This window comes from Sabethes cyaneus, chromosome 1, assembly GCF_943734655.1.
Source record: "Sabethes cyaneus chromosome 1, idSabCyanKW18_F2, whole genome shotgun sequence".
Lineage (NCBI taxonomy): Eukaryota > Metazoa > Arthropoda > Insecta > Diptera > Culicidae > Sabethes > Sabethes cyaneus.
Genome location: NC_071353.1, coordinates 114,079,003 through 114,099,297, shown reverse-complemented (window position 1 = coordinate 114,099,297; position 20,295 = coordinate 114,079,003). Strand labels below are relative to the sequence as shown.

General features: G+C 37.8%; 1 protein-coding gene across 1 annotated transcript in view; it reads right to left on the bottom strand.

Moving 5' to 3' along the window:
- LOC128745303 (uncharacterized) overlaps window positions 1–11,139 on the bottom strand; it is a 277,308-nt gene extending 266,169 nt beyond the window's left edge. Inside the window, exon 1 of the mRNA XM_053842339.1 lies at window positions 10,035–11,139. The gene's annotated coding sequence lies outside the window, so the exon portion shown is untranslated. The remainder of the gene's footprint in view (window positions 1–10,034) is intronic.
- Window positions 11,140–20,295: the final 9,156 nt, after the last annotated feature.

Below are 20,295 nucleotides of genomic sequence, written 5' to 3'. Positions count from 1 at the left end.
GATAGTACGTACGTTTCGATAGTACGTACGCTAAACGATGTGCGGGTGTACGTACTATCGAGGTATATCTGTATTATCATAAATAAATCCATGATCCGGCCTTCTTGTGCTGTCCGGGTAGCAAAGGAATATTGTTATCATTTTGATTGCCTGATTTTAAATATTTTATTTTTGATAATGTTAAGGGCGAATTGATTCGGGTTTTCTGCATAGGTACTTGACATTACACTTTAGATTAATACTAAAAATTGTGTTTTCATATAGAAACCACTTCTCCACTCTCTGACAGCCCCATGAGGTTGGACATTAAAAAAAATAGACATGGTTTCATGAACTGGCGCCCGTAGGTTCGGACCCCGAGACTCAGCACAGGATTCCAATCAATGCAAGTTAAAGATTCTACTTAAATTTTCATGCCTCTATACCTCAGCCATTTGGGTGCGGTTGCGTATTCTTTCGTAATTTCTTTGTAGGATACATTACTGCGCAGAATTTGGCACATGAATAAAAAATCTGTGCCTAAATCTGCGCATTATTGCATCGCATTTTTCTAAGGAAACCAATGCATGCAATCACTCTTTTTGTCTAAAACATGACTAAAACTAATTATTCTTTCTAATTATGCTGGCTAATTTGATCATTGCAAAGAATTTCGATCATAAATTTGTTAATTTTCTAGAAGGATAATCTTAGCGTTGCTGCTAACGACGATGTTTTCTGCCATAAAAAAATACTTTATGTTTCACGTTAAATTATTTCGCTCTCAAATATTATGGCCCGTTTGTGAACAATGGCGTAATATTCAACAGATATTTATAAAAAAATAACGCAATGATCATAGTTATGCACAATGTTGAAATATAAATATATAAAGAAAAATGCGCGGAATTAAGAGCTGCGCAGAATTAGGTGCGGTCACGGTAATATAATTTGCAGGAAAAATTTTGTGGTCTCTGCGATAACTCTAAGGCAACAGGTCTCATAGTCAATGTCGCAAACATTAAATCAGTGGGAGTGTACATCAACAATCCCTCCAATTTCACCGTAGAGGTTGAGGTGGCAGATTTTTTATACCCTGGTAGTAAATAACCCTAGGCGGTGGTACCAAGACTTGTACCCAGCCAACCAGATATCGTATATTCATGTCGAGATTTAATCTTATATAAATGGATATCACATCGGACTCGTATAAATGTACACATGTTGTAAGCACATTGTGTAAATTTCATCGTATGTAATGCACACGATGATTGGTATACGAATTAATAGTAAAAATCGTAAATAGGTCGAAAGATAATCGGGTTATGCCAAGCGAATATCGCATATGACGATTTCTTAGATTTTGTTACCAACAATGGCTATCATGAAGATGTAATCGTATTTAATTACAGTTTTCATCGGATTATGTTTTGCAAAATGTCTTATATGACATCGTTTTAGATTTATGTACAAGCAATCATAATCATGAGATTCTAAGTGCATTAAAATATGATTTGCATCAAAACATGTTCAAATTTGTTGTTATTTCTTTACAACAAAAACAACAAAATAGAGAGATTTCAAGGATACGTTCTGGAGATTTGTCAACCAAAAAAATTAACGGTTTCTTCGCTTTTATTTTAAATTTAAATATCTATTTATGTCTTATGTTAAAATTGAACTTATTTTTATTGTGGCGGAATATTCAAAAAACTATATCTGGTTTGGAAAACTTTTACAATTACCTTTTTAATTATTTTAAAAATGTTAATAATTCAAATAAGCCCGCCTAAATATTAAGCAGCAAACATATAATGATTAAGTCATACTGACAAGACAATAAAAGATCTTTTTGAAAAAGCACTCTTTGAGGAGTTTGATTGTTTTTTGGCGTATTAAAACTACGTAACGTAACGTTTTAAAAATTAAAAATGTTAAAAATAGAAACTCATAATTTTTTAGATATTTCTCTAATAGGTAAGTGAACGAACGGATCTTAAATTAATCTTAAAATTTACCAAGGAGAGTATTTCTCAGAACTGGGCAAGTCTAGATTATGATCCATTCCGCTAATCTAAATGCCTTAATATCAGTGTATCTTATGGCTTTTCAGAAAAAATGCCCATGTTAAGTGGAATTGGAAAAAGACATTCAGCATTAAACTGGTACAGTAAAAAATAATGTTTGATGCTTATTGTTGTATGCAATTTTGAGCTGTCCTATAGCATTTAAATGTTCAGCATTTTATTTTAAATTACTTTTAATTTCTTTTTAAGAGCTTCTGAAATAACAGACAACATTTTTGTACTTGAGCTTTAATAATATTATCTCCATGTAATCAAATATGAATATGCATATAACGTATTCTAATGTATATTTAGAACAATCTATACCACGGAATGCTAACAAAAGTACCGCATATCATTCCATTAAGTCAGCATTATCATTAAAATAAACCATCAAATGCAAACTTATTTACGACACTGTAATTCAGTCACAATTGACACAAACTCGTATGTCGGATGAGAATAAATCAAGTCCGTACTTACATGTTCAATGCATCAGATAAGATCTCATTGCTTACATGTACGATGACTTCGGTTTAAGATGTGCAAAAATATCATTTAGATACTGATGTACCAGTAGCTTAAAGGTAATGAACAAATACTGCGGTACGGGTGATTCTTGGTTCTAAACTCTTCTGTACTCATCTGGGTACAGCTTGTTTTAAATGATATAGACAAAAAAGTTAAATATTGTGACAGATCGGTAATATCTGGAAGCTTACGAAAAAACCCGAATTAATCCACCTAGCGGCGTGACCTAGCCTTTCTACTGCCACAATAATCATTATTTAATTTCTCAGGAACATCTATGTATAATAATTAACTTGACTATATTTTTAAATATCCGTTCCGTATTCCTCAAAATCCTTATTTGCCAGTAAAATTATCAACGTATTGCGTAGAATAATTAAATTTTCTTTCCTTGGGTGCGCAAATACTTGTAACACCTTATTTAGTTTTATAATTGGTCGGCCTTAACTTTCGGGCTTGAAAGCCACATACGAAACTTGTTTTGAATTGACAATATGAAATATGTGTTCAGAACAGATTGTTTGATAATTAATTAATACCATGTGTTCAAAAGTTAGCATCATTGAAAAACAAGAGTTCAGAAAAATTAGTATTATACTTCGCCTTTGAAAACAAAGGATATCGACAACAAAATGATTAATCTCAAAATTTTACTATTAGTTTGCTTGGCTTCAATTTTGCAATATATCTGAATTAGAAAAACTAACTGAATAGAGCATTAGATATGAAAAAGAGAAATTGAACTTTTTCTTAGCTGGCGCTCCTTCAGATAATTATTTTTGCATGAAAATCAAAACTTATGCTTCTTTTGAATGTTTTTTCATAAAAAGATAGTCATTAGCTTGATCGTTTTTACAATGTTGGAGGGTTCGGAAAACAAGAGGGTTGCAAAAGCTGCGCCTTAAACATGCTTGAGAATGGGAAATATGATCGATATGATTTTCAGTGCTTGTCATTTTTGATTTATTTGTTGAAACATGATACATGACATAAGACATCTGTCCTTTAAAATGTCATTAACGAAAACAAATCTTACAAAATTACTACCGTGCATCGTTTACTTCCTATTTTTCATATAACATTTCTAAGCTCTAGTATCTATTGATTGAAAAGAGCATCTATTGATGCGCAAAAATTGTTTGAAATTTGTATAAATTTATTTGGAAAAATCAACTCATTTTTAATCCTATACACCACTATACCTACATGCTTAAATTAACTGCTTTTCTTCGCTGTTTGCTTTTCGTGTACAATTGTGAGTAACAGCAAGTGAACAAAATGACAATTGAAATCTGAAATCATAGAAAAGAAAAAGCTTTTCGATTGAATCCCACTATTTAATATTTATTTGCAACAGATACGTAGTTCGCCTACGACGTGCAGGCTTCATCAGTGTCTTATTTCAAAGCGTATACGTATCTGTCGCGAATAAATATTAAATAGTGGAATTTAGTCGTAAAAGTTTTTTCTTTTCTTTAATTTCAAATTTCGTATTCCACTGAGAGGCTTCAAAAATTTCAGACAATTGATTCAGAAAAGTGAGAAACATCTTTTCTTGAATTTCAATGTAAATTTAAAAATTGCAAATTGTCATCCCAAGTAACAATTTGAATTTTATTAAACTCTTATGATGGTATTCAAGACCAAAATTGGTCATGAAAACCACCATAAGAGTACAATCAAACTCACATTGTTGCTTGGGATCACATACACACACATACATACATGCATACATACATACATACATATATACATACATATATACATACATATATACATACATACATATATACATACATACATATATACATACATACATACATACATACATACATACATACATACATACATACATACATACATACATACATACATACATACATACATACATACATACATACATACATACATACATACATACATACATACATACATACATACATACATACATACATACATACATACATACATACATACTAGAGATGGTCGGGTATGGAAATTTGAATACCCGAACCCGACCCGTGCCCGATTAAGAAAAAAATTAAAAACCCGTACCCGACCCGAACCCGCAAATTTATTATTTTTAATACCCGAACCCGACCGCAACCCGTCGGGTACGGGACGGGCCCGGGTACCCGACCATCTTTAGTGTTAAATGTGGTCGATTGAGATACCCGACCCGACCCGTACCCGGTTTCAAAAACAAAAATTAAGAACCCGTACCCGACCCGAACCCGCAAATTATTTTTTTTCAATACCCGGACCCGACCCGAACCCGGCGGGTACGGGTACGGGTGCGGGTTTCGGGCAAATTTTCCACTACCCGACCATCTCTAATACATACATACATACATACATACATACATACATACAAACACACATACATCACACACATTGAATACAATCAACATTTGTTTTGAATTCACACGTTTTAACGGTTTAATATACAGTGCTTAAATGTTAAAGTTTAAATAACTTTTGAATGAACCGTCCGATTTTAAATAACTCGGTTTCGTTTGATAGATCTCAGTAGTAATTTTCAAATAATAATAAAATGTGTGATGTTTTTCATTGAATTAATGCTTATATGTTACAAAAATATGTATTAAATACTATTTTTTCACATTTCTTTATGTAACTTTCAAATTACAAGCCCAATCGTCATGAAATTTGGAAGTTAAGGGTTTGCAATGCTCCTCTTTCATATGCAATCAATTTTGTTCAAATCGGTTAAGGGACCTATGAGATAATGAAGTCCCATATTTTTCATATTTTTATACATAACTTTTGAACTAAAAGTCCAATCAGTATGAAATTCAATAGCGACCAATGGGACACCTAGACCTTTCATTTGACACTAAGAACATTAAAATCGGTCCAGCCATCTCCGAGAAAAGTGAGTGAGATTAAAAGCGTCACATACACACACACACACACACACACACACACACACACACACACACACACACATACATACACACACACAGAAAATGCTCAGTTTTCGAAACTGAGTCGAATGGTATATGACATTCGGCCTGCAGGACCTTCTTTCCATTTCCGGTTTTCCAAGTGATTTCTATACCTTTATACTATATATTTATATAGTAGAAAGGCAAAAAGCTTTCAGCAAAAAGCTTTTTTACTTTTTTGTCTCATTAACTTTCAGGACGAATATTTGGCTATAAATAGCCTGCTCTGTATGCAATTTTTGACACTTGCCATTTACCACATGGGGAAAGGCGAAGGGTTGAGTAGAAATATTATCGTAACTATGTCGAAATGCAATCCAGTCAATCGGCTCAGTCGTATAAACTGTTTTGTTTTGTCGGCATTTTAATTATTCTGAAGAACTAAACCATGTATATCGCCTCCACTTTTGCATGTATATGCCGTTTCTGCGCATGATATATGATTTGATAGACCTTATATGCTGACGTTTATCCCATTTATAATTAAGTTATACAGACCAAAATGTTTGCTGGGTATAGAAACATGAATCAGGCCAGCGGTGATTTTTGGATCTTGGAAATGTTTGACACTCAGATCATTTTATAGACTCTAACACGAATTTTCAATTTGAACGTGAAATCCATTCTGTTGCCTGCGATGTGATGTATTTCAGCGGATGTAACCGCAGGTCTTCCTCAATCGTTGCCTGGATCTGACATGTTTTGAGGAGAGTAGAGAACGAAATCTACAGAAAGACAGTCAACTGGAACCCGCAGGGACAACACAGAATAGGTAGATCTAGAGGCTGTTGGCGGTGTAGCCTAGTCGACATGGCGGATTACTGTCATTATTTGGGAAATCAAACATTTTGTTCTGCCGAACTAGCGGACATGGACGCATAAGTAATTAAGTCATCAGCAAGCAACAGAACCTTTTCCTGGTTTTGGATAAAAAATCCTGGTTTTTTCCCGGTTTTTCCTGGTGAAATAAAATTCCTGGTTTTTTCCTGGTTTTCCCGGTTTTCCTGGTTGAGTTGCCACCTAAGCGCTTCTATTAGTACCCGTTATCATTATAGAGTGGACCTTCGGCATCCAACCGGATCTGGTATCCCACTTGCATCCCCTTACTAACCCTAAGCCCTGACCGATCGAGGTTGTCTTATAACAAGGCTGTCTTATATCGAGGTATCCCTGTACTACTAAACGGAACATAACTGTTAATATGTCGTTGGAAAGATAACATGTCCAACAATTTTATAATTAATCTTTTATACGCTTAATAATGAAAATATATGTAAAAACAAGGTCAAATTTCGTTAACATGGAAGGCTAGCGGTAAGTACGAATGACAAGCGGGAGCAGACTGCAATGATGGCTGCTAGTAAAAGTTTTTCGGTGCAGGATACTATGAATCGATGCCGATAACCTACGTGCCTGTTGCCATCAGGGGTATGAAATTGTCAAAATTCGGCAGACAAAATATCCATGGATGGCGACAACTTTGAAGTAGCCTTCATATCGAAAATAACAGCTAGTAACAGTGAAAAATAGCTAACAGGCTGTGCTTAAACGATTTCTGATTAGTTTCAGTTGTTAAGATGAATCAATCAGTAAATAGGTACCAGAACCAAAAGTACCAAAACCAACGGGTGGGACATGGACAATATATATGGTTTGGCACCCAGACCACCCCTCTGGTTGCCATTCATGCCAAAAGGGAAAGACATCCGGTATTTGCGCTGAACTTGCTTTTACGTTGATGTTATTTGTAACCAATGGCCCTTTTAAGGGCCACCAACAAATTAAAGGTTAAATAAAATTTTTCGTAATCTGCAATTCGTATTTATGATTGCAAATTAACTTTCTTGTGAATGTTTAGTTTATGGTACCTAAAACGCTAAATATATGCTACTTTTGTGGCCTTCCCTTCAAACTACTAAGCTAAAGCTATAGCTATTAGAGATATTTTCAGCTGAAAGAAAATTCAATTTTATCTTCAATTATTACTTGATGCTGAAGGCCACCAAGGCACATTTATCTTGAATCATTTACTAGGAGCCCGAATGTCATGATAATTATGTGCCTTCCGGGACGGAATTTTGGCTAATTCGATCACCAACAAGAAACGAACGAAGATCTGAACCTCACGAGCGGTTTCCGTAGCGCATCTGCTCACTGTTTTAGTGAGCCAAGCTGGAGCCGATAGATACTTAAGAAACATACACATGCCGAAAAATGCTGTCTGTATTAGTCCTACCTCTAATAATCTGACATAAACATACTTCATCGAGTAAAACATGTTATCAAAATATTACAATATAATGTTAACATAGGCCTACGTCACCCTTTCGTACAACCCTTAAGCCTGTATACGTTGTAGCTTTTGTCTCTTTTGATACGTTTCTGCACTATTGCGTTCTTAACTATCCTATCCTATCCTAAGTCCTATCCAACACAAATTATTAAAAATATCAGCATTTTTATGACACTCAATGCAAAACTAGTTATTCCTTAATATTTTAGTTTGTTGTCTATCATACGCGATCAATCAAAGAGAGCTGAGATCTATTTAAATGCTTTTTATCATCAAAGTCCTACCTACCAAATTTCCTGCGTTTTTTCGTGCGACGAAGAAGAAAATGTCGATTAGTCGTTTTAATTTCCGTCATTCATAAATGAAAATAACTCACGCCAGGCATTGTCGTTATTCTACAGCCAGGAAAACTTGCCTGACCTGCAGAAATTTTTCAGAATAACATTTGTCATGCCGTCCTACACAAATACATGCGCGTTAGCTTCGTAAAGATTGTTGTGATTTTTATTTCGGACGATGAAAATGTTTGATGGACGGATTTTAAAACGGTACGACGAATTTAAGAAATAAAATCAGTTGCGTAATTTCAATAATATGCTTTAATAATCGCTTTTCAGTGATTTCAAAGTTCACTGATCGGAGGGTAAGTGTGTTTTAGTAAAATCAGCACAAGAACTTTTGGAGTATTCATTAAATCCATCCAACAAATGATGAAAATTATAATGGCTTTACTTACTACGACGGGAATTAGAAATAAACTGCTTCTTTAAAAAAAATCAGTGGGGTTGTGCACAATACACGACCGCATATATAGGTGACGCAGGACTACGTAAGTCTCTTTGTAGTGATAGTAGCATGTATTCATGCTTGCAATCATTCGATTCTTCATGTATACATGCTACATGCGTTGTATGTAACATTTATCAAAGTAGTAACATTGCATACGTTCAATTCTCAAAAGATTGTGCATTTGAAAACGATTTAACAAAATCAAGAACACAAACTATTGCTTTCCTGCTACCTTACTGAAATTAAAGATTGTTGTTATTACCCATGGTTCCCCACGTTGAAGGGATTTTACCAATTCAATCCTATTTTATCAACAGCACATCTTTTCAATACACTTCTAATGAAACGGTAAGCATGCGTATTCACGGGAAACTAGCAGTCATTGACTTTTCGTTGGAAAGCCCAATTTCGGAAGCAGCTTTTCGGGCCAAAAGGGGGATTGTGTTTATAAAAATGTATATACTGCATTCTTCTTGCCAATCTGAACACAGCGAATATATTTTCATAAACCGAATTTTTGTTTCAAACAAAAAAACTGCTTTTGAAATTGGCAGAATCGATGATGACTAATTTCACCTTCATACAGAGTCGTATTATAACCGAACACTACAGCTGTAGCACATTTTTCCAACACAGATATCAAATTCGCCGAGGTTTAATCGTCTCGCAGTAATTTGCGATCTGTTGGGACAATGAACTTGTGTCATTTTTTCTGGGACCCTTCCCTAACACAGACATCAAATTGAATTAGGTTTGATCGCGTTCGTAAGAAATCTGTTGGCACGAGGGGGCTTTGTCACTCTTTCTGGCGTACTTCCCAAGCAAGGACTTCAAAATGGTCTAGGTTTAACCGCGGTGTTAAGAAATCTTGTTGAAATGAGGAAATTTGGTCACTTGTTTTGGTTTACTTCCCAAGCACAGATATCAAATTGGTATAGGTTTAGATCATCGTAAAGAATCTTCCAACCAATCACGAAGCGAGAATTCTGGTAAAACATAGGTTCGTTATTTTCAATTTTTCAATAGTTCAACATCAAGAATCCATACTTTTCTTCATTTGGGTCAATTCTTAGAAGATTTTCCGATCGATTGGTGTAAGAATATTGAAAATCGATAGGAAAACCGCTGAGCTATTAGCGCTCAAAACCTTTCATTTTTCGTGACGCTCGCATTTTTCGATTTTTTGGAATGACACCCTAGTATCTCAAAACTTGCCGTAAGACGTAGTCCTACTTCAAAATCTCATTGTAAATTTCTAAAACTAAAACTGTACTTCACAAGAATGCTATCGTTTGTTATTAATATCCTTCGTTATGCAATCAGATATTTTGAAATGATGAAATGACACGCGATTTTTTGGCCAGACGTTATCCTACGTTAAAGATGGTAACCACCACAGCCACTTACCTTCAGCTCCAGTTCAGTTTCAACGCCAAGCAACGGTCATTCCTCGGTTAGACACGGTTTCCCTGCTCCTGTTGTTTTGATTCTTCTAAATGCTTCGGAAGCTTAGCAAAGTGCGGTCCGCCTTTTTTTTTGCTTCCTACTTTTAGTTCGTCATTCAAGATTCATCAACCGAACGTTAAGAAAGATCCCTTCTGCTCTGCTTTTTGTTAAACACTTCACTAATCTCCTTCTTTGTTTTCGGATTCGCGTACCAAAAGAACGACTGGAAAAGAAACCCGTCCTAGCTGGGTAACACTTGAAGGAGGTCACTTTTTAGCATATAGGACTGCTCAAGAAAAAAAACTAAAACAACAGCTGGTCAAACTAGACTATTACCTTGATCCCAACTGATCTGAACATGGTAAATTTTTGCCTTTGTATGTTGACTTTCTCCCTAGAGCAAAGATGCTAAACGGCTAAACCACGCATTTAGATCAATTAGCATTCGGTCGCTACTAGCTGGATCTGGATATTTTATTGATGGCAACTTGCTGCACTTAACCGAAAACCCTTCGCTTCGATGCTTCACTTGCTTTTTTCGTTCGTTCGCTTTTGGCCGGTGGTGGTAGTGATCACTGGATAAGTCCATCTCACTCTAGCACGCCCTTTAGCTGATCGCGTCGCCACAGGAACGGAACATTGGCGTGCGCTCGCTCTCGCACGTTTCAACACGAACAAAACACACACTGGACGAGGGGGAACCGTACTTTATGACGATTGTCCCAATCCACTGAAACTGAAAAGCACGGTGTAGGCTAATGGTTGACCCGTTAAATGTTAGCTCGATCGCTAAGTTAGGTCACTATGGCAACGTCCATAGTTAGACACTGTGAACCGCACAGCGGAATTCATCTGAACTGCAAAACATCTGCAGCCCGCTCAGCTATAGCTTGAAACCTGATCCGATCCTTTTCAATACCAATGCACTTTGTAGTAACACACAACTAGCCACCGCGATCTCAAACTTCAGAGGCAGAGAGTCCCTGAAGAAAGTTGCACAAAATCTTCCCCGCACTCGCACTCTGCTACATGTACCAATACACGACAACGCGCGGCTCCGTTTCTGATGGTATGAGTACAAAAACGGAGGAAAAATTCAACGATCCTAAACGGTGAGGCTTCGGAAAGCAACTGACCCAACCACTTCAAGCAAGCCACACTAGATATCCCGAGAGCAGGTCGCATTCGCACATACAACAGCCCATCGACCAGACCGACAGACAGACCCTCAGAACTTTTATCATCACATGCAAGCAAGCACCGCAAGCACCCAGCCCAGCCGCAGGCCAGAATGAGAAAAAGAGAAACCGCGAAAACAGATCGCTCTCTGCTGTCTCTGTACTGAACGGAACGTCGTCTATCTAAAGCCGATTGCGCTAAACGCTAAAAAGTGCTGAGCCGAGCCGACCCACCGCGCCGAGCCCATATTTCTTGAGCGAGGCGAAGGCGAGAGAAAGATCGTATTCTTTGGTAGCGTCGTCGTCGTTGTCGTTTTTGCATAGTTCTTCTTTCTCCTACCACGCGTTCTTGTTCTTAACAACTTGCGCTTACGATTTTTTGTTTACTCTCGCACTCGCTGTTTTGTTATGACTTGGCTGATGTGGTGGCTGGTGGGATGGCGGAAGGCTAGAAGAAGCAACGGTCCCTTTATCTTGATTCTTTCTCCGTCCGTCCGTCCGTCCGTCCGTCGTCGTTTTGTTGATAAGCATTCATTTACGGTTGGTAACGGGGTACGGTGTGGGTACGGGCGGCATATCTAACAAGCAAGCAAGGAGTCTCCGACTCCGGTCCGCTTTGCAGATGGACAAGCGCGATCTTGGCTACGGCAGGCTATGTGTGATTGTGTGCAGAGCATATTTTGTGCGATCTTTTATGCTTCGCTTGAAAAATTATCATCATTACGCAGCTACATATATGCGTGCATATGTCGTCGTGGAAAGAGTAGTATCAGCACATGATGATGAGGTTTGGTTCTGCTGTGGTGCTTTCGTTTTATTGTTCCATTCCATTCGACTAAAGGAAAGGCCGCGAGACTGATAGTCATATGCATATCGGTGCCCGTGCCCGTGCGGTTGCCGAGGTGCAATTATTGTGGCTTTTGTGACTGAGATTTGATGGATGATCACGACCAAGGAGAGGCGCAAATCCAATAGTTTGTCCGCTGGAATGCAGACGGATGATTCTTTCTTCGACTGTAGAGATCGGGATCATTGGGGATTTTTCGTAACAAAAATAAATATTATTCTTAGTTAACCCATGTCGCAAAAGACCGCAAACAATAAATAGATTGAACAAAAACTTGACTGATAATTTTAAACAAAACACCGACACTATCAAAAAGTAAGAAGTATAATTTTTAATGTTAGGCCATTACAAATACAGTGGTAACCCGATTTTGTCACCCCCGATTTTGTCACGTTTTTGACCCGATTTTGTCACGTTTTTTACCCGATTTTGTCACGCTTTTGATTTATCAAAAGCTTAGTATGTCAAATGTGTTAAAACACTGTGAAAAGAACTGTGTTCAACAAGTTGATTATCGTGGAGTTTCCACAAAAGTTGTTTCTTATCTCCACAACTATAATAGCTAGAAGGTTACTTTCTTTGGCAAAGTTCTTTATAATAATCTTCTCAAAAGTTTTGTAGAACATTGTTTTGCTCTATCTCTTAGTGCCTGCAAAATAAATTTTCTATCTTACTTTTAGGGGGGTTAATCAAAGAATCGTTCATACCATAAGAAAGAGCTTCTTACGCTGTGAAATTTCTCTGACCATAGTTAACCAGTATAATCAACCATTTCGGCGCAATTAAAAAACGCGTGTTTTCATACCTTTGGGAGTGCTGTGAAAAGGTGACAAATGTCCACAGAGAGGTAGAAGGAAGTGCGACATGGCCTAAAAGTGATCAGAATGAAGTATATGTAGTTCGTTCTAAGTTATATGCAAAAAAAATAAAAATTGAAAAAATACCCGATTTTGTCACTGCCCCGTTTTTGTCACCCCTAAATTCATCATGGGGGTGACAAAATCGGGTCATTACTGTATTTTAAAAAGTTTTTGTCCTTCCGGTGTTGGGCCACTGAGGTGGGGGGGGGGGGGCGTAAAAAAAGAGATTTTTTTAATCGAGCACAAAAAATATTTATTTTAGGCATTTTTATTTAAAGTTTAAACGTGAAAACCAAATCTATTCTGGCTTTTAAAATATTTTATTATTTTCCATGCAAAAATATACGAAAAAAGACAAAAACAAAAGAAAAATTTTTCGGCCGATTTTCGGAAATTTCGTTGTTCGAATTTCCATTTTTGTTTCGTGCTAGAAGTATTAACTCAACTCGTATACTCATTTTTCGAGTTTTTCAGGCTGTGGAACCCACAGACAATAGATTTTATGAAAAAAAATTAACGCATACCCGATAAATTATTTTTTTGCCCCCCGATTTTTCAAGCTTTACCATCATTTCCGAGGGGGGGGGGGGGGATGACAAAAACTTTTGAAATTATTTGCAATGGCCTTATAAAGTGTTTGAAAGATTTAAACTCGAAAGTAAGTTCCAAAATATAATGTTCTAGAAACATAATTGATTTAGAATAAGTCACACTAATCTGACGAAATACGGAATACAGGGTACTCTCGTTCTTGGCACCACCAGCTTTTGGCAATTAAGGGCGAACGCGAAATTAGGCCATTACAAATCTATACCTATAAAAATGGATTTCTGTCTGTCTGTCCGGACGTTCCTTATAGAATCGAAAACTACTGAACCGATCGGCGTGAAAATTTGCATATAGGGGTTTTTGGGGCCAGGGAAGGTTCTTATGATGGTTAGAGACCCCTCCTCCCACTAAGAGGGGGTTACAAATAAAATCCCATACAAATGAAACATAAATTTCTGCATAACGCTAGAACTAATCAAGCAAATGGAACAAAATTTTACAGGTGGGTGTTTTTGGAGACAGGAATTTTTTCTATGGTGAATTAAGGCCCTTCTCCACTTTAAGAGGGGGGGCTCCCATACAAATGAAATACAAAATTCCTCATAACTCGAAAACTAATCATGCAAATGGAACCAAATTTGACATGTGGGTGCTTTTGGAGACAAGAATTTTTTCTATGGTGAATAGAAACCAATTTAGGAGGGGGGCTCCTATGCAAATGAAATACAAATTTCCTCATAACTCAAGAACTAATTAATCAAATGGGACCATATTTGGCATGTGGATGTTTTTGGAGGCATGAATTTTCTCTATGGTGAATTGAGACCCCTCCCCTCTGTAGGAGGGAAATTATGACCCCTCTCCCTTTTAATAGGGTGGGCTTCCATACACAATTTACTTCGGTGATCAGGAATTGGCTTATGGAAAACGTCCCTAAACGTAGTGTTCCTGCCAAACCTCTATGGGGAAATTCAAGACTGAAATTACTGAAACGAAGGAAAAACTCCGCTTTACGCAAATATCGGCGCACTCGAAATCGTAGTAACCAATGTAGCTTTGTTGATGCTAGTAGGAGATATCAACAATATAACAAAGTTTGCTATCACAGATACGTGGCACGGATGGAAGAAAACCTACGGAAAAGCCCAAAATCGTTCTGGAATTTCGTGAACTCAAAACGTAAAAGCTACGGTTATCGTTTATCCATGTATTTGCGTGATACTGTTGCGTCCACTCCGGTGGACATAGTCAATCTCTTCGCCACTCATTTCGAAAGTGTGTTTGATTCAGCTGTACCTCCCTCTCAACTGGAAACTGCAATAGCAACGACGCTTGTACCGGAAGGCTACGTGGATTTAGGATTTTTTACTATAACAGAGGACATTGTCGTTGCATCAATGAAGAAGTTTAAATCGTCGTTTGCAGCAGGCCCAGATTTCATACCATCTGTAATCTTGAGAAAGTGTTGTTCCGAGTTGTCAAAACCGCTCTCCGTGATTTTTAACAAGTCGGTGTCCAGTGAAGTTTTTTTAACTCTTTGGAAACAGTCTTTCATGTTCCCTGTTTTCAAAAAAGGCGAAAAGCGAAACATGGCAAATTATCGAGGAATTACGTCACTATGTGGTGCTTCCAAATTGTTAGAGCTGGTTGTCTATGACTACTTGTTCTTTAAGTGTAAGCGATATATCTCGGTCGATCAGCACGGTTTCTACGCTAGCCGCTCGGTTAACAACAATCTACTACAGTTTACCTCAAAATGCCTTAACGCCATGGAAAACCACCAACAAATTGACACTATCTACACGGATTTAAAAGCAGCATTCGATAGAATCGACCGCGATTTGTTCTTGGCCAAAATCTCTAAGCTCGGAACCGACACATGCCTCACGCAATGGCTGCGATCTTACCTGTTTGATCGAACGCTTCGAGTTAAGCTCGGCAGTGTTGAATCCCGGGCCTTCACGAACTTATCTGGAGTTCCGCAAGGCAGTAACCTTGGTCCTTTGATATTTTTATTATACGTGAATGATGTTTGTTTTCTGCTTCCCTGCTTGCTGTATGCTGACGACCTGAAAATTTTCTTGGTTGTTAGAAACACTGAAGATTGCCGTGAGCTTCAGAAAATTCTTCATCGTTTTGTTGAGTGGTGCAAATGGAACCGTATTATCATAAGTGTCGAGAAATGTTGTGTTGTATCATTCACGCGTTGTAAAAATCCAATACTTCACGACTATTACATCGAAGAAAGTTGTTTGGCAAGAGTCCATGAAGTAAAAGACCTAGGCGTTACATTGGATAATAAGTTGACTTTTGATGCGCATCGATCGATCATCATACAGAAAGCACACTGCCAGCTTGGGTTTATCAAAACAGTTTGTAACGAGTTCAGTGATCCATTGTGCTTTCGATCGTTGTACTGTGCTTTGGTAAGACCTCTTCTAGAAACTGCTTGCATTCTTTGGGGCCCATATCAGGAGTCCTGGAACGACCGTATAGAACAAATACAAAAGCGATTCGTTCGGTTTGCTCTACAACGATTACCTTGGAGAGATGCCAATAACCTGCCCTCGTATCCAGATCGGTGTCAACTGATCAATTTAAGCACACTGCTTACACGTCGGACAATTGCCCAGGCCACATTTGCCGCCAAAATTCTAAAAGGCGAAGTTGACTGTCCCGCCCTTTGCTGTGGTCAATGAACTATTCGACTTTCACGAAACTACTGCTTCCTTCAAAAACAAGCTGAAGACGACAAGAATTTTTAACTAGTGGTGTATTATGTCTAGGTCTAGGTCGTTTTAATTAAATTGGTTATGACTACTATATTATTTGTAATTTTTCATTGTTTCATGTATGTATGTATGCGCCTAAAAGATGGTGGGGTTTTTATGCCTCTTGAGAATATCTAGACGGCTTTTCCCCGCCCTAAGATCATTAAGATCAATTAGATCGGATGATTATATTCAATAAACATAAACATACATGAAATACAAATTTCCTCATAACTCGAGAACCAATCACGCAAATGGAACAAAATTTGACATGTGGATGTTTTTGGGAGCAAGAATTTTTTCTATGGTAAATTGAAACCTCTCCCCACTTTAGAAGGGGATGCTCCTATACATATGAAATACAAATTTCCTCATAACTCGAGAACTAATTAATCAAATGGAACCATATTTGGCATGTGGGTGTTTTTGGAGGCATGAATTTTTTCTATGATGATTTAGGACCCCTTACCTTTTTAGGAGGGGGGGGCTCCCATACAAATGAAATACAAATTTCCTCATAACTCGAGAACTAATCAAGCAAATGGAACAAAATTTGACATGTGGGTGTTTTTGGAGACAATAATGTTGTGAGTGTTGCCGGCGACCTGCCGTCGGAAGCGCCGGCCGCTGCGGGAAGCAGCCCCCCGTAGAGATCACCTCTATCTAGGTTTATTTATTTTCCTAGATCTACTGATCTCTATTACTTTCCTTTAGTTGGGTCACCCCTGCGAAATGGTACTTTCTACGAAAAGATTTTCCGTGAAATGGTACATCCCGCGTAAGGTACCGTCAAACGGGGTAACTTGCAACAGCGGGATAACATGCAACAGCGGGATAACATGCAACAACGATATATCGATTTAATTTATTGTACTTTTTTACCTGTTACTTCAATTTTTAATCTATCTCAGTCACTGAATCTTGTTGTTAACAGTTCAAAGAAGTCTTAGATACTGTTATGTTGATTTTCTGCAGTTTTGGTGATTTTTAAAAAATCCCACAAGATGGTGTTAAATTCATCGTCTGTAAAACGCTTGTGTCACCCACAAGCACTTCAAATAAAAGAAGCCTAACGTACATTTTTATAGTACAATGAATAATAAGGAAACAAAATAAGTGATTTATGATGACTCGTTTTGTTTAACCTGCTTGTTACCACATTATTCGTAAAACAAGTACTTAAACTACTTGCAACAGCTGGTAACTTGCAACAGCTGGAAGATATAAAAAGCAGTGTTCCGTTAACTTCACGAGGCAAATTATCATTTAATTTTGCATCAAGCAATACTAAAACACACTTGAAGAGTGTAAGATTCGGTAAGTCGGAAATAAGCCAGTTTTTCTCTGGATATACAGAAAAAGGCCATAGAAGGGTCCAAAAAGAAAATATCCTCACTGAGAGAAATCGATCAGCAATACGATAGTGTCTAACTACGATCACTCGTAACGTAATGTACATTGATATATTACGTAACCAAAATATCGAAAAATTTTTACTCCCCAGCTCCACTTCATAACACGATTTTGCATAGCGGATTTACGACGTGTAATGAGTTGATAAACAACTCCCGTTTCCCTAAGTGCGTTACGTAATATGTGAATGGTCCCTAAAGAAGGCAGCTAATAAAAATGAATAATATAAAAAGTTTATTTCGTAATTTGCGTTACGGGGCTCATAAATTATTTTCACCAACGTGACATAGGACATTTATGCGTAAATTCATAGTAAGAGCATTATAAATTGCAAGCCGGATTATCATTTGCATATTATAGTCAAAAAAACCCATACAAATCATTAAATTCGTTCAATTTCCAAAAGATATTGCTTGTTGCAAGTTACCCCGTTTAAGGGGTTACTAGTAACAAATTAGTTAAAAAATTCTACGCCAATATTCATAGCATATTTTTTCTCGATATGCGAAATTGTTCTATCCTAGACCTAATAACTTTGTATTAATTAAATGTCCTCAAATGTACTACAGATAAATTTTTACTGCCACTCATAGTTGAGAACTGTTGCAAGTTACTCCGTTTGACGGTATTTCGCGAAATGGTATTCTGCAAAACTCTATCTTCCGCGTTATGGTCAACCGAGAATTGGAGAATTCATCAGGCTAAGCAATGAGGGGAGTTGTTTTCTACTTTACTGTGAGGAAAATTTGTATATTAAATCGCCCATGAACTCCCCAGAAACTTGCAAAACTCAAGATTGTGACAAAGGTCATCCGAGATTCACGATTTATGTACAACACAGTTTAATTTGTGGCAATACGGAGTTTGTCGGGTCAGCTAGTATTTCAAAAAGTTTTGTCCTTCCCAAAAATATGTGTTTCAAGCATTTTAACTTAAAGTTTAAACATGAAAATCAAATTTATTCTTGCTTTTTATGTGTACTTGTACGTTATTATTTTTCATGCGAAAATCTACAAAAACAGACATAAAATCGAAAGAAATTTTTTGCCGATTTTCAGAAATTCCTTTGTTTGAATTTTTTTGTTTTGTGTTGGAAGCGTTCCGTACACCCATTTTTCGAGTTCTTTAGACTGTAGAACCCACAAACAATTGATTTTATAAAAAAGAATTTGACCTATATCGCACAAATTATATTTTTGCCCCACGATTTTTCAAGCCATTTTTCTATGGGGAGGGGGGGGGGGGTGTTGGTTGACAAAAACTTTTCAAATAATTTGCAATGGCAAATTATTACAATAACAAAATTTATTAACAATTCCCTTTTTATCTTATTTATCAAAACCAAATTGGTGGGGTAGTTTTTTATCATGTAGGTATTAAGTTCAATTTACATATTGCCCCTTTTACGACTATTTAGACTACTGTGATAATCATTTCGAGAGGGACGCTCCACGACGGACCAAATGTTCACCTTGCGACAGATCCTCGATAAATTCCGGGAATTCAACTTGCAGAATCATCATCTGTTTATAGACTTCAAGGCGGCGTACGATTCAGTTAAACGAAACGAGCTGTGGCAGATTATGCTTGAACATGGATTTCCAACAAAGCTGGTTAGGGTGATACGTGCTACCCTTGTTGGTTCAAAATCAAGCGTCAGGATAGCGGGTGAGACATCGGACTCGTTTGTGACGTTAGATGGTTTGAAGCAAGGTGAGGGACTATCGAACTTGCTGTTCAACATTGCATTGGAAGGTGCTATTCGAAGGGCCGGCGCGCAGAGAAGCGGTACCATCATCACGAAATCTCATATGCTCCTAGGGTTCGCGGACGACATCGATATCATCGAAGTTAACCGTAGAGCTGTGGAAGAAGCGTACACGCATCTTAAGGAGGAAGCTGCGAGGATAGGGCTTATCCTAAATTCTACCAAAACAAAATACATGATAGCTGGTAGCCGTTCGGGTGTTGGAACTGCGATGGTGATAGATGGAGGTACTTTTGAAGTGGTCGACGAGTTTGTTTACCTTGATACGTTAGTGACATGTGACAACGATGTGAGCCGTGAAATAAAAAGGCGGATAGCGGCTGCCAACAGGACCTTCTACGGATTACGTAGCCAGCTGAGGTCCCGTAACCTACAACTCCGTACAAAACTCGCGCTCTATAAGACGTTAATTCTCCCGGTGGTACTCTACGGCCACGAAGCGTGAATGTTAAAAGAGAGCGACCGACGAGCTCTTGGCGTTTTCGAGCGTAAGATCCTGCGATCAATTCTTGGCGGCATATTAGACGAAGGAGTGTGGCGCAGGCGCATGAATCATGAAATATACCAAGTGTACAAAGATGCGGATATTTTGAAACGACTAAAATACGGCAGGCTACAGTGGGCTGGCCACGTTGCAAGGATGCCGGATGAGAGACCGGCGAAAACAATATTTAGCAGAGAACCCGACAGAGGCCGACGACTTCGAGGCAGACCCCGTACCCGTTGATGAGCGCTATTGACGAGGATGCTAGAACAGCGGGTGTTTGGGGCGACTGGAGAGTGGCAGCCCAAGATCGAGTAATGTGGAGACGGCTCCTAAATTCGGCATAGATTCG